Here is a 16,364-nt window from a genome sequence, read left to right on the forward strand (position 1 = left end):
ACATAACTGAGACAACGCCACTGCGGCATAAGAGGGTCGACACTCGTCGTCACTCCATGACATAGCGCCTCTCGGCCATTCAAATAGCGCCTCTCGGCCATTAAAATAGCGCCTCTCGGCCGTTCCATCTCTCTCTTGTATTCCCACTGGGGAATTGATTATCGCCTTGATAATTATCGTGTAACTAGCTTCCACGCTAGCATCTGGTAAGGCGGTTGAGCTCACCCCTATTGTGTCTTCACTCGAAGCGTCACAATTCTCTCTCTAGATACATCCAGTGCACACATCCACTCATACATCTAACATTCATTCACATACATTGTACACGATTTCGAGGAGGTTTTTACTCAGTTCCTGCTGAGGTTTTCCTCCTCTGGGGCAATAAACCATCTTTGATTGACCCCCAAACCGAGTGGATTTATTTATAATACCTAACCTTGCCCATATCAATAATTGTTATAAGTATTAATTTCAAGATGAAAGGGAAGTACGGGAATTAATCCTGGTGGTCAATTTCCGACAAAACACATTTGAAAGTGGCCCTTAAGGGGGGGTAAGGGTTCCAGTGTAAAAAAAAACCCTTTTTTGTGAATTTCTTTTAAAAGTATGGATTGAGCAAATCTATTCAAACCTTTTGTACATTATTAAGTATACTTGTAACAATATTCTGTAATTTTTTCATGAGGAAATATTGAAAAACAAGCCGGTGACAGAGCTTGCCCCAGAACGTCTTAGAAAAAAAACAATTTGCGGTCTTCACTATATCTCGGTCGGAAATTATCTGAAATCAAAAACCATTAAAATTTAGTTAAAGTATCATCAGATCCTCCCCCCAACGTTCTATGATTATTTTTTTTTTCATAAAAAATTTTTGGTGGCCATCTAAAGTGTAAACTGCTATTTTCCACGAAAAATTCCGCCATTTTGTGGATGGGAAACCCCCTTAATGTGAAAAAAAAACAATTTCAACTAAACGTTGGTGGGAGGTATTTTATATGTAGAAAATGTGTACCAAGTTTGAAATGAATCGGTCAAGTAGTTTCTAAATGGCAGTGAACACGGACTTTGAAAAACTAGTTTTGAGAAAAAATCACAAATCGCACGATCGAACGTGCAACGACAAACTGACGCTCGTCTCTCGTTTTAAAATATTGTACAGTGTATAGTATACATACAAATATAAAATATGTCTTTATGGCTTAACTTACCTGTCTTTACTAAATAAAACATTCTCGAAACAGGATAATGGACCAGAACGATAGAAATGAATAAGTTGTATACCTGCTGCCAGAGCTATAGTGTTAAAGGGCAGGAGACTAACTAGAAAATAACTTCAAGAGTTTTGCTCAGATCGACTTAAAATTTTGGGAATATATTCTTGAAATGTTTAACAATAATATAAGACAAAAAAAAATTCGATTTTTCGAAAGTGCAAACCCTTACCCTCCCCCTTCTTAATAATGTTTGAAAAAAAATTTAACCTTGCCGCCCCAAAAATTGGCTTCAACGGGGGCAGTTTTGCAAACAACTGCTCTCGGATTGTAGCATATGCGCATTAAACTATAGCAGATGACGAGCCATTCTGTCGGTAGCAATTCGCTCTGTATGAAACTCAATGTATCTTTCTTTCTCTTTATGTTCGCATGTTCATTTATAGCTCCAGAACTACTCAGCCGATTTTGATTCTGATTCTTTTTTTTTCAAAGAATAGCCACAACATGCGGGTAGGTTTTAGGATGTATTCTGTTATGATCGGATCAACAGTTTCAGAGGTATACCGATATTCTAAGCGAAGTTGGAACGGGATCACACACTCATGCGAACGTTGACTAAACTCTTACAGACAGACAAAAGTTGAATGCACCAGGTTCTCCATTGTTTGGAACCGATTTGGGGCGACAATTCATCATTTGAGGTCTTGTTAACAATTCAGAGATTGTTTTGTTACATTTTGAGAAGAATCGCGGTAACTTAAAAATGCATAAATCCGATGGATATTCAATATTTGAACATGTCGTGATAATATTACAAAAAAAGTATTGATTCCCAACTAATGATTTCCTCAATCCGGTACGTGTCAAAGTTCTTGTGAAATTTTTGCTGCAGTTTTCATTTTCTTTGCATAAGCCATGACACAGACTATATCAAAATTTAAACGTTTAGAGTATCAATCTCTGTTGACGCGAAGGCTTGGGGATGCCTTCTAGCTATGGGAAATACCAGTCCTGTAGAGTTCATCATTTTTTTTCGACTTCATTTACGATTGCAAAGAACCCTCTATGTCGCGATGTCGGTGCAAAAGAGAAAAATATTTTGACCATTTCACAAATTTTATTTTTCGAATGAATGAAGATATCATTAATCCCATTCGTAATTTTTAGATGTTGAGTTTTCATATGCGTGAAAAAATCGGGAAACTACACGAACCAACCATAGACCACGGTGTTTTGATTTTTTGGAGAAAGATTTAGTTTTTGACGGTGAAAGGAAACTTTTTTGTGGTCACGGAAAGTTGTGCTTCTTTTGCCATAGTGAATTTTATATTAAAAGAGTACCGCATTATCGAACCTAAACTGCGAAATTTTGTTGGCTTACCCCGACATTATATAGGGTGTAACTATTGGAGACATTGAGAATGTAGTTACAAGGGTGTAGATTAAACATTATACTAGATTACATTGCATTTATCGGTCACCAGGATATAGACATATTTATATTTTATACTAGTAACAGAATTGACATGAACACAAATAAAACATTCAAGATAAACATAAAATCGAATATTTTCACCTATTGATAAAGAAGGAACACACATGTATACGCCGATGATACACAGTGAAATCAACGATTCAAAACAATAAAGAGTTTATTTATCAGATGCAGACCTTTCGACAAATTCACCTTACGATTCATGGACTCGATATACTCCATGTTTTCGATTTTATATAAAATTGTAAATATTAACTTGTTTCAATTAATCATTCAAGATTAAAATATGCCTTTTGTATATATAATGCCAATTGTCAAATGATGTTTTTCTGATAATTCTTTGGTGACCAGTCTTCTTTTCAAACAATAACGATGTTTTTTGTGTGTCTTAGTTAGCTATTACTTTTCTCCATTGTTGCCCAAGGCAGTTCCACCGTTATCGTTACACAGATCTCGTTTTCGTTAATGACCTTTCACTTTTCATTCTTATAAACTTGTTAAACTTATTATGTGTTTACTCGTAGTCTTAGAAAAAAATGTGACTAGACTTTGTTTGTTACAAAAGGAACGTATTACGTAAAATTGAATATATTGACAGGTAAAAGAATAAATTGAAACGTGGACTACAAGGTATCAATTCGATGTTGATTCTTCGGCGTTTTCTCGTAGAATACTAACCGATGAAACTCATTCGTTCACGCACAATATACGACTACTTTTTTATTTGATTTAAGTAGTAGGCGCGCTATTTGAACTGTTACATTTTTAGGGTGAAGGTTTCAGTATCCCAGACCGTTGACTGAAGAACATGAAGACGGATACCCTTGGGTGAATTTTTGTGACCCGTCTTCGGCGGACAGTGGGCCCAGTTGGGCCTGGGAGCGTAAGAGGGTTCTGCTCTATCGACTCTACCTAACGGGCTTGCACCGATATTCGTAGCAGTCAAAGAAGTGTCGGTATGAAAGCTTGCGATTGAGTCGGTAGAAAGTGAGTACGTATGCCTACTTGTCGACTGCGACTTAGAAATTTCGATCAGCTCGATCATCTCCAAGAGAAGACGCGTAACCGCGTCCACCGCCAACCACCGCAACAAACTCCGAGCACCGCCAACCACCGTTAACCATCTCATCCCACCTCCTCGCACCGTCGTCGGCCACGTCCATCTCGTCCCCCTTCTCCTACTACTTCTCCACCCCCTCGTCATCCGCCGCGATCACCTCGATCACCTCCTACCATCTCCTACCGACTCCAAACACATCTTACCATCGGCATCCGCCTCCTACCACCCCCTGTTACCTCTTATCACCACCAACCACCCCCTACCAGATGCGACGACCTCCTACCATTTCCGAACACCTCCAACCACCTCCGATCACCTCCGACCACCTTCGCCGTCCTCGTCCACCTCGTCCGCCTCTTCCTCCTCCGCCTGCCCCCCCGCCATCGTCGTCCTCGTCGTCCTCGTCCTCCTCGACCTCCTCCGATCGCCGCCAACCACCTCCAAATACCTCCTACGTTGACTGAAGAATATAAACACAATTGCACCTAATGCAAATGGTCATTAGTGTGACAACAGAAAATCGTCGTGCGGTTGTGCTCCCGGAGATGTTCCGAAGGTAATGTTGAGAACTTGTTGCAAAACATCAGTTACCGATTTCGATATAATGCTGGTTGCATTCACCTTCCGAGTAACACAGTCTTCGCAATAGTGAGCCCAAGCCAGTACTAAATCTGTGTGTACTTACCGACTTGTCGGCGATACAAGAAATTAATAATGAGAATACATTTGTTCCGAAATTCGTAGCTAAACAGTGATTCAATCAAAGTATAGGTACCCGAGAGAAGAATGTACACATAGATCATAATTAATAATAGATCAGATGTAATAATGATGCAAAGACCAAAAAGTATACATGTATATGCGGTGCATGTACGATATTAGTATACGTATATGATCCATTTACGATTAATACGTGATGCATACTGTAAATTTTATAATTTTCCAGAACAAAAACTAGATTACCTACTATTGTAAGTCTATAATATAAAAACAGAAGAATTATTCATTTCGAAATGGGATTCCGTTCGACACGCGCTCAATGTATTCCACAACATTAATATTCATAATTATTCTAAGAACTTTTCATTTGCTCTGTCGATCTTGAATTTTTGTAGACATAGAATCGAAACGCTGTTTTAGCTAGTCGCGCGTGAAGTATCTACATTGCGTAGACAAGCAGAATTGACTTTCGGAAAGTGTTCGTATGGAACAAAATTCCGAGTAACTTTAATATATCAAGGATGCGCTAATTTTGATCTAGATGAAATGAATGCTCCGTAATATGAGACAGTATTTAACGCAGTGTCCTGATTTAAAGACCTGAAAAGATGGATCTCAAAGATTTTTTTTTTTTTTGGATAGGGAGAGATAGAACGGAGCTTCTTAAAACTTCGAGTATATTTTAACACACATTTAAAAGGTACGAGCAGAAATTTTTATCATCCAACTGTCGCAGAACGACAGCGTTATTAGCTGACCCGTTAAATAAAGATTATATCTTGAGTCAACGGCTGACCATCGAAGGGCCTAGCCGCTTGAGTCTGGAATCGGCAGGAAAGATGAAGTGCGTATTTCTTGTCTGATATATGAAAACTAAAATCATTATACATCATATCATATCATCATACATCATACATCATACATCATACATCATACATCATACATCACACATCATACATCATACATCATCATACATAGTATGAAAGGTCGAAACCAAAGTTTGGATGTCGGATGTTCAGAAAGTGACGTCACCAATCTAAAATCAGCTAGCCGAATTCCTCAGTCTGGAAACAACCGCGCAGTAGAGCGGACGGATGAGAGTCGCGCTCCGCAAATTTCGAGTACCGGGTTCTCAACCTTCCGGATCCCGCGCTTCGGGTCCGCTACGTATTTCGAGTACCGGGTTCTCAACCTCCCGGATCCCGCGCTTCGGGTCCGCTACGCGGTGAAACTCGACTTCCAGGACATGCGCTCCGTAATTTCTTTACTCCAGGTCCGCTACCTGGTGAAACACGACTTTCAGGACACGCGCTCCGTAGTTTTTGCGCTCAAGGTCCACTACCTGCAGGAACTCGACTTCCAGAACAAGCGCTCCGTAGTTTTGGCTGTCCAGGTACTTGACCTGATGACTTTTGACCTTCGGGAGTAATTTTGCGTAGTTCCGGCTGTACAGGTTCGTGACCTCGTCACTTTTGACTAAGCACTGTGTAGTTTCTGCGCGGGTCCGCTACGCGGTGAAACTCGACTTCCAGGATAAGCGCTCCGTGGATCCTGGTTCATGTTTACAATAAATTATTTCAATTCGTTTTTCGCGCAAGCCGAAATTCAGTAGCTGTCAGTGCGCTAATAAAATTTCTATAACTTTACAATCTTCTCATAATCTTTTTGGTAAAATATGTCGATGAAAAAATTATTTCAAACCTTACACATTATTTTTGATTTGTTCTCACGCTGAAAATATTTATTAGTATTCGAGGTATAACTCGAGGTGGTTGGCGGTGGTCGTTGGGGGTGGTTAGGGGTGGTTGCGGGTAGTCGAGGTGATTCACGAAGGGGGACGAGGATTTGTGCTCGGTGAGTAAAACACTTTTATAATATTTCATGGCAATTGTAATTATATTTTATCTAAAATATTTCAAACTGGTCATGTTTACAATAAGTTACTTCAATTCATTTTTCGCGCAAGCACATATTCAGTAGCTATAAATAAGCTTGTACAATTTATTATATTATTAATTAATTAATTGATCAATTACTCAATTATATTAATCTTTACACAATATTTTCGATGTGTTCTTATACTGGAAATATTTATTACTATTCAAGGTATAACCTGAGGTGGTTGAAGGTGGTCGGAGGTGGACGAGGAGGAGGACGAGGTGGACGAGGATTTGTGCTCGGTGAGTAAAACACTTTTATAATATTTCATGGCAATTGTAGTTATATTTTATCTGAAATATTTCAAACTAGTCATGTTTACAACATATTATTTCAATTCATTTTTCGCGCAAGCACATATTCAGTAGCTATGAATAAGCTTATACAATTTATTATATCTTATCTAAAATATTTCAAACTAGTCATGTTTACATTAAATTATTTCAATTCATTTTTCGCGCAAGCACATATTCAGTAGCTATGAATAAGCTTATACAATTTATTATATTTTATCTAAAATATTTCAAACTAATCATGTTTACATTAAATTATTTTAATTCATTTTTCGCGCAAGCACATATTCAGTAGCTATGAATGAGCTTAAACAATTTATTATATTTTATCTAAAATATTTCAAACTAGTCATGTTTACAATGAATTATTTCAATTCATTTTTCGCGCAAGCACATATTCAGTAGCTATGAATAAGCTTATACAATTTATTATATTTATCTAAAATATTTCAAACTAGTCATGTTTACAATGAATTATTTCAATTCGTTTTTCGCGCAAGCACATATTCAGTAGCTATGAATAAGCTTATACAATTTATTATATCTTATCTAAAATATTTCAAACTAGTCATGTTTACAATAAATTATTTCAGTTCATTTTTCGCGCAAGCACATATTCAGTAGCTATGAATAAGCTTATACAAATTATTATATTTTATCTAAAATATTTCAAACTAGTCATGTTTACAATGAATTATTTCAATTCATTTTTCGCGCAAGCACATATTCAGTAGCTATGAATAAGCTTATACAATTTATTATATCTTATCTAAAATATTTCAAACTAGTCATGTTTACATTAAATTATTTCAATTCATTTTTCGCGCAAGCACATATTCAGTAGCTATGAATAAGCTTATACAATTTATTATATTTTATCTAAAATATTTCAAACTAATCATGTTTACATTAAATTATTTTAATTCATTTTTCGCGCAAGCACATATTCAGTAGCTATGAATGAGCTTAAACAATTTATTATATTTTATCTAAAATATTTCAAACTAGTCATGTTTACAATGAATTATTTCAATTCATTTTTCGCGCAAGCACATATTCAGTAGCTATGAATAAGCTTATACAATTTATTATATTTATCTAAAATATTTCAAACTAGTCATGTTTACAATAAATTATTTCAGTTCATTTTTCGCGCAAGCACATATTCAGTAGCTATGAATAAGCTTATACAAATTATTATATTTTATCTAAAATATTTCAAACTAGTCATGTTTACAATGAATTATTTCAATTCATTTTTCGCGCAAGCACATATTCAGTAGCTATGAATAAGCTTATACAATTTATTATATCTTATCTAAAATATTTCAAACTAGTCATGTTTACATTAAATTATTTCAATTCATTTTTCGCGCAAGCACATATTCAGTAGCTATGAATAAGCTTATACAATTTATTATATTTTATCTAAAATATTTCAAACTAATCATGTTTACATTAAATTATTTTAATTCATTTTTCGCGCAAGCACATATTCAGTAGCTATGAATAAGCTTAAACAATTTATTATATTTTATCTAAAATATTTCAAACTAGTCATGTTTACAATGAATTATTTCAATTCATTTTTCGCGCAAGCACATATTCAGTAGCTATGAATAAGCTTATACAATTTATTATATCTTATCTAAAATATTTCAAACTAGTCATGTTTACATTAAATTATTTCAATTCATTTTTCGCGCAAGCACATATTCAGTAGCTATGAATAAGCTTATACAATTTATTATATTTATCTAAAATATTTCAAACTAGTCATGTTTACAATGAATTATTTCAATTCGTTTTTCGCGCAAGCACATATTCAGTAGCTATGAATAAGCTTATACAATTTATTATATCTTATCTAAAATATTTCAAACTAGTCATGTTTACAATAAATTATTTCAGTTCATTTTTCGCGCAAGCACATATTCAGTAGCTATGAATAAGCTTATACAATTTATTATATTTTATCTAAAATATTTCAAACTAGTCATGTTTACAATGAATTATTTAAATTCATTTTTCGCGCAAGCACATATTCAGTAGCTATGAATAAGCTTATACAATTTATTATATTTTATCTAAAATATTTCAAACTAGTCATGTTTACATTAAATTATTTCAATTCATTTTTCGCGCAAGCACATATTCAGTAGCTATGAATAAGCTTATACAATTTATTATATTTTATCTAAAATATTTCAAACTAATCATGTTTACATTAAATTATTTCAATTCATTTTTCGCGCAAGCACATATTCAGTAGCTATGAATAAGCTTATATAATTTATTGTATTATTAATTACTTAATTAATTACATCAATTCTTACACAATATTTTTGATGTGTATCATCCTGAAAATATTCATTACTATTCCAGGTATAACCCGAGGTGGTTGGCGGTGGTCGGAGGTGGCCGGAGGTGGACGAGGAGGAGGACGAGCTGGACGAGGAGGAAGACGAGCTGGACGAGGAGGAGGCGGGGTGGGTCGTGGGAGCGGAGAGGAGGGAAGGGGGAAGGGGCGGGGGAGGAAAGGGGGAGAGGTGGGCGGAGAAGGGGGAAGGGAAGGGAAGGGAAGGGAAGGGAAGGGAAGGGAAGGGAAGGGAAGGGAAGGGAAGGGAAGGGAAGGGAAGGGAAGGGAAGGGAAGGGAAGGGCAGGGCAGGGAAGGGCGGGAGGGAGGGAGGGAGGGAGGGTGGGAGGGAGGGAGGGAAGGAGGGGCGGGAGGGAGGGAGGGCGGGCGGGCGCGGGGGGGGGGGGTACTGCTCTATTAACTCTAATGGGCTCGCATCGACATCCGTCCTCCACTCTCCCTCCCTCACTCCCTCTCCCCGCCCGCCCCTCCCTCCCTCCCGCCCTCCCTCCCTCCCTCCCTCCCTTCCCTTCCCGGCCCTTCCCTTCCCTTCCCTTCCCTTCCCTTCCCGCCCCTTCCCTTCCCTTCCCTTCCCTTCCCTTCCCTTCCCTTCCCTTCCCTTCCCCCTTCACCGCCCACCTCTCCCCCTTCCCTCCCCCTTCCCTCCCCCTCCCCTCCCCCTCCCCTTCCCCCTTCCCTCCTCTCCTCTCCCACGACCCACCCCGCCTCCTCCTCGTCCAGCTCGTCTTCCTCCTCGTCCAGCTCGTCCTCCTCCTCGTCCACCTCCGGCCACCTCCGACCACCGCCAACCACCTCGGGTTATACCTGGAATAGTAATGAATATTTTCAGGATGATACACATCAAAAATATTGTGTAAGAATTGATGTAATTAATTAAGTAATTAATAATATAATAAATTATATAAGCTTATTCATAGCTACTGAATATGTGCTTGCGCGAAAAATGAATTGAAATAATTTAATGTAAACATGATTAGTTTGAAATATTTTAGATAAAATATAATAAATTGTATAAGCTTATTCATAGCTACTGAATATGTGCTTGCGCGAAAAATGAATTGAAATAATTTAATGTAAACATGACTAGTTTGAAATATTTTAGATACGATATAATAAATTGTATAAGCTTATTCATAGCTACTGAATATGTGCTTGCGCGAAAAATGAATTGAAATAATTCATTGTAAACATGACTAGTTTGAAATATTTTAGATAAAATATAATAAATTGTATAAGCTTATTCATAGCTACTGAATATGTGCTTGCGCGAAAAATGAACTGAAATAATTTATTGTAAACATGACTAGTTTGAAATATTTTAGATAAGATATAATAAATTGTATAAGCTTATTCATAGCTACTGAATATGTGCTTGCGCGAAAAACGAATTGAAATAATATGTTGTAAACATGACTAGTTTGAAATATTTTAGATAAATATAATAAATTGTATAAGCTTATTCATAGCTACTGAATATGTGCTTGCGCGAAAAATGAATTGAAATAATTCATTGTAAACATGACTAGTTTGAAATATTTTAGATAAAATATAATAAATTGTTTAAGCTCATTCATAGCTACTGAATATGTGCTTGCGCGAAAAATGAATTAAAATAATTCAATGTAAACATGATTAGTTTGAAATATTTTAGATAAAATATAATAAATTGTATAAGCTTATTCATAGCTACTGAATATGTGCTTGCGCGAAAAATGAATTGAAATAATTTAATGTAAACATGACTAGTTTGAAATATTTTAGATAAGATATAATAAATTGTATAAGCTTATTCATAGCTACTGAATATGTGCTTGCGCGAAAAATGAATTGAAATAATATGTTGTAAACATGACTAGTTTGAAATATTTCAGATAAAATATAACTACAATTGCCATGAAATATTATAAAAGTGTTTTACTCACCGAGCACAAATCCTCGTCCACCTCGTCCTCCTCCTCGTCCACCTCCGACCACCTTCAACCACCTCAGGTTATACCTTGAATAGTAATAAATATTTCCAGTATAAGAACACATCGAAAATATTGTGTAAAGATTAATATAATTGAGTAATTGATCAATTAATTAATTAATAATATAATAAATTGTACAAGCTTATTTATAGCTACTGAATATGTGCTTGCGCGAAAAATGAATTGAAGTAACTTATTGTAAACATGACCAGTTTGAAATATTTTAGATAAAATATAATTACAATTGCCATGAAATATTATAAAAGTGTTTTACTCACCGAGCACAAATCCTCGTCCCCCTTCGTGAATCACCTCGACTACCCGCAACCACCCCTAACCACCCCCAACGACCACCGCCAACCACCTCGAGTTATACCTCGAATACTAATAAATATTTTCAGCGTGAGAACAAATCAAAAATAATGTGTAAGGTTTGAAATAATTTTTTCATCGACATATTTTACCAAAAAGATTATGAGAAGATTGTAAAGTTATAGAAATTTTATTAGCGCACTGACAGCTACTGAATTTCGGCTTGCGCGAAAAACGAATTGAAATAATTTATTGTAAACATGAACCAGGATCCACGGAGCGCTTATCCTGGAAGTCGAGTTTCACCGCGTAGCGGACCCGCGCAGAAACTACACAGTGCTTAGTCAAAAGTGACGAGGTCACGAACCTGTACAGCCGGAACTACGCAAAATTACTCCCGAAGGTCAAAAGTCATCAGGTCAAGTACCTGGACAGCCAAAACTACGGAGCGCTTGTTCTGGAAGTCGAGTTCCTGCAGGTAGTGGACCTTGAGCGCAAAAACTACGGAGCGCGTGTCCTGAAAGTCGTGTTTCACCAGGTAGCGGACCTGGAGTAAAGAAATTACGGAGCGCATGTCCTGGAAGTCGAGTTTCACCGCGTAGCGGACCCGAAGCGCGGGATCCGGGAGGTTGAGAACCCGGTACTCGAAATACGTAGCGGACCCGAAGCGCGGGATCCGGAAGGTTGAGAACCCGGTACTCGAAATTTGCGGAGCGCGACTCTCATCCGTCCGCTCTACTGCGCGGTTGTTTCCAGACTGAGGAATTCGGCTAGCTGATTTTAGATTGGTGACGTCACTTTCTGAACATCCGACATCCAAACTTTGGTTTCGACCTTTCATACTATGTATGATGATGTATGATGTATGATGTGTGATGTATGATGTATGATGTATGATGTATGATGTATGATGTATGATGATATGATATGATGTATAATGATTTTAGTTTTCATATATCAGACAAGAAATACGCACTTCATCTTTCCTGCCGATTCCAGACTCAAGCGGCTAGGCCCTTCGATGGTCAGCCGTTGACTCAAGATATAATCTTTATTTAACGGGTCAGCTAATAACGCTGTCGTTCTGCGACAGTTGGATGATAAAAATTTCTGCTCGTACCTTTTAAATGTGTGTTAAAATATACTCGAAGTTTTAAGAAGCTCCGTTCTATCTCTCCCTATCCAAAAAAAAAAAAAATCTTTGAGATCCATCTTTTCAGGTCTTTAAATCAGGACACTGCGTTAAATACTGTCTCATATTACGGAGCATTCATTTCATCTAGATCAAAATTAGCGCATCCTTGATATATTAAAGTTACTCGGAATTTTGTTCCATACGAACACTTTCCGAAAGTCAATTCTGCTTGTCTACGCAATGTAGATACTTCACGCGCGACTAGCTAAAACAGCGTTTCGATTCTATGTCTACAAAAATTCAAGATCGACAGAGCAAATGAAAAGTTCTTAGAATAATTATGAATATTAATGTTGTGGAATACATTGAGCGCGTGTCGAACGGAATCCCATTTCGAAATGAATAATTCTTCTGTTTTTATATTATAGACTCACAATAGTGGGTAATCTAGTTTGTGTTCTGGAAAATTACAAAATTTACAGTATGCATCACGTATTAATCGTAAATGGATCGTATACGTATACTAATATCGTACATGCACCGCATATACATGTATACTTTTTGGTCTTTGCATCATTATTACATCTGATCTATTATTAATTATGATCTATGTGTACATTCTTCTCTCGGGTACCTATACTTTGATTGAATCACTGTTTTGCTACGAATTTCGGAACAAATTTATTCTCATTATTAATTTCTTGTATCGCCGACAAGTCGGTAAGTACACACAGATTTAGTACTGGCTTGGGCTCACTATTGCGAAGACTGTGTTACTCGGAGGGTGAATGTAGCCAGCATCTCAAGGAGTGCAAGCGCACAACGATTTTCGGTTGTCACACCAAAGCACATTAGGACAACTGTCTTCATATTTATCAGTCTACGCCTATACGAATGCATTGAGATACTTGCGAAAAAAATAACTTATCGGGTTTTGAACATCTTCACCGACGATGTCAACGTATAATTATTACCTGCAATAGAATTCACGAACAAAGAATATTCCAATCATTGCCAAGTTCTCGAACTAGTTTAAAAGTGAATCGAAAAAAATGGAATGTCCTCACCTTGTTGTAGTCTCCAGTTCTTCTCCTTCTTCTTCTTCTTCTCCTATTATTTATGTATGCTTTCCCAAAGATAAATGGCAAGCATTAGGGTAACCATGAGGATTTTTTTTTTGGAGTCTTTGTGGCGAGGTGCAGGCGGATAATTGTGGGGGTGAAGGTGTGTCGATCAAGTTTTACTTTCAAAATACGATTTATTAACTTGCTGCCCTAACTAAGGCGCTGTTGCGCACACATTTTATATCACACGTCTATATTACTCCCGCTGCACGCAATATACAAAATCTAAATCGTTAGTTTTTAATCTACGGTGATTCCTATGTAATATGGCTTCTCCGAAGACATACGTACCTATATAAAGGTATATATATATACATATACACCTATATATAAATCATCACATATTAATATTCAATTCATATTAATATCAATAATTAATTATACATACATGTCTCTCCAGTTTGCCTATTGATACAGGTATTATATTACGCTATATAAAATCATGCACTTGGTGCAGGTCACCTTCGTTTCAGTTGGTCCAGTCGAGATAGGTCTAAAAATCAGTCCATCTGGAAATAATTAGGAGGTGCGATTTAAAACATTTTTTTCACGCAATTAGAGTGGGGTGGTTGTTAGTGTGAGTCTTGACTTCCGGGAAAATCCCCCCTATTGCGTTTGCCGCCATCTTGATTTGAAGGGGTATTTTTGTTATTCACGTAAATTGCTTATTTTTAACTTTAGGATAAAAATGATAAGAATCAAAGTTGGAGGGAATGTAAATCCTTACAAGTTTTTTGGTTATAATTTTTACGCTATGATCAATATTTCTAGAGTTAGACTGCAAATACGGGTAAAAAATGTTTTTTTTTAAAACTATTTCGTTTATTATCAAGTTCATCGTAAAAATGGTAAGGAATAATCAGGTACAGAATTTTATTTTCAGACGTATATTTAATTCAAGGGGTGGACATTTTTTATTATAAGTTATTTTCTGTATTATTGAGTTCATCGTAAAAATAGCTCATAGGGAAATCATCATAAGGTAAAAATGGTAAGATTCAAAGTTGAATGAAATAAAATTCCGCATCTGATTATTTGTTACCATTTTTGCCTGGAACTTGATAATATACGAGACAATTAAAAAAAAATAAAAAATTTTCACTCCTATTTGCAGCCTAACTCTACAAATATACATACTAGGGTAAAAATGATGAGTACCAAACTTATGGAGAATTACATTTTCCACAACTTTGGTTATTATCAATTTCACTCCAAAGTTGAAAATAAGCGAGTTATTCGAAAAACAAAAAATCCCCCTTTAAATAAAGATGGCGGTAAACGCAATGGGGAGATTTTCTCGAAAATCGAAATTTACACTACCGACCACCCCCTCCTAAGTCCAAAAAAATCGTACCCCGTAATTATGTCCAGGTGAGATCCTATTACGACTTGACTAAGTTTGCTTTTCTCATCTATGCCATTTTTTACTTTGTTATACCGTCATTGAATACAGCCGCAAGCATGATACACTCAAAGTCTTCTTCTTCTCTGTCAAATTCGAATATCAAAATTACATCAAAGAAAATGAAAATATTTTATTTATATGCATAAACGAAACACTGGAGTTAATTGTAATCCTTTGAAAATTCACTCCGGCTACTTTTAATTCCAATTCAATATTGTCCAGATATTCTGAAATAGTTTCATTTTAGTCAGATTATTACGATTTGAGAATGTTTAGTTACTTTGAAACTTATTCAATATTATTCATTGCAACATAATAGATGGCAAAACATACATAAAATAATGTTTCAATTCTTTTATAGTCATATTCAGTACCTTGTATTTTGCAGTTTGATATTCAGTCGACTGTTTTTGAATTTGCGAACCTTATACAATAATTAGAAAAAAATGTATAGACTAAGAAAAGCAAACGACTGATGAGGCGTTGAATATAATTCATCGCTATATTTTACCTACATTAAATTTACTCAACCCTTATGCAATTTCTTTCATCTATTTCTCACGCAACTTATATATTCTATATAATATAATCTTTGCGTTTGACGTTATACAAACAGTTATAACAATCATTGAACCTATACCGGGAGGATTTCTTGAAAATTAACGATACGAATGACTCATCGCCGGCAGATAGGCAACCAAAGTTACATCGGTGATATTGACTGCGTGTAAGATGTAACTTCGGTTGCCTATTTGCCGGCGAGGCATCGTCGGCATCGCTGCATTCATCGTCAGCAGGGTGACACAAGTTTCCTCTTCCACTTTCGTATTTGAAAACTTATAACATTTTATTACCACAACGACAAAAACACATGTTGAAAAGGAAATTGACTGGTAGGAGTGGTACCACTGATTAAAAAAATAATAACAAATAATAGAAATACGTTTGCTTTTTTTATCCCGAGAGCGCGCTGCGAAAGAATTGTGTTACCAACAAACGTGGGGGAAAACTCAAAAGTTCTACTAATCTTTAGTTATTTCCTCAAAGGGTTCGATTCAAATGGTAATGTTTTGCAATAGATTGTGGAATAAGCGTTGTGTAATAAAGCATCGAGTGTCACCCTGCTGGCTGCAGCCTCAAGGAATCCTTTCGGTAAATGCATATCTATGTACGTATGTGTATAAATATATATAGATATTATATATATATATATATATATATATATATATATATATATATATATATTTATATAATATAACCTGGCTGAAAAGATTCAAGCATATCTATCTTTTACATGGCAATTATGATACAAAGTTTGCA

At 36.2% G+C, this 16,364-nt stretch overlaps 1 protein-coding gene across 1 annotated transcript in view; it reads right to left on the reverse strand.

The window, feature by feature from the left end:
• Positions 1–13,753: 13,753 nt before the first annotated feature.
• LOC107217046 (CUGBP Elav-like family member 2) overlaps positions 13,754–16,364 on the reverse strand; it is a 373,474-nt gene continuing 370,863 nt past the window's right edge. The window contains exon 15 of the mRNA XM_046730072.1: positions 13,754–14,148. The gene's annotated coding sequence lies outside the window, so the exon portion shown is untranslated. The remainder of the gene's footprint in view (positions 14,149–16,364) is intronic.

This window comes from Neodiprion lecontei, chromosome 2 (genome assembly GCF_021901455.1).
Source record: "Neodiprion lecontei isolate iyNeoLeco1 chromosome 2, iyNeoLeco1.1, whole genome shotgun sequence".
Classification (NCBI taxonomy): Eukaryota; Metazoa; Arthropoda; class Insecta; order Hymenoptera; family Diprionidae; genus Neodiprion; species Neodiprion lecontei.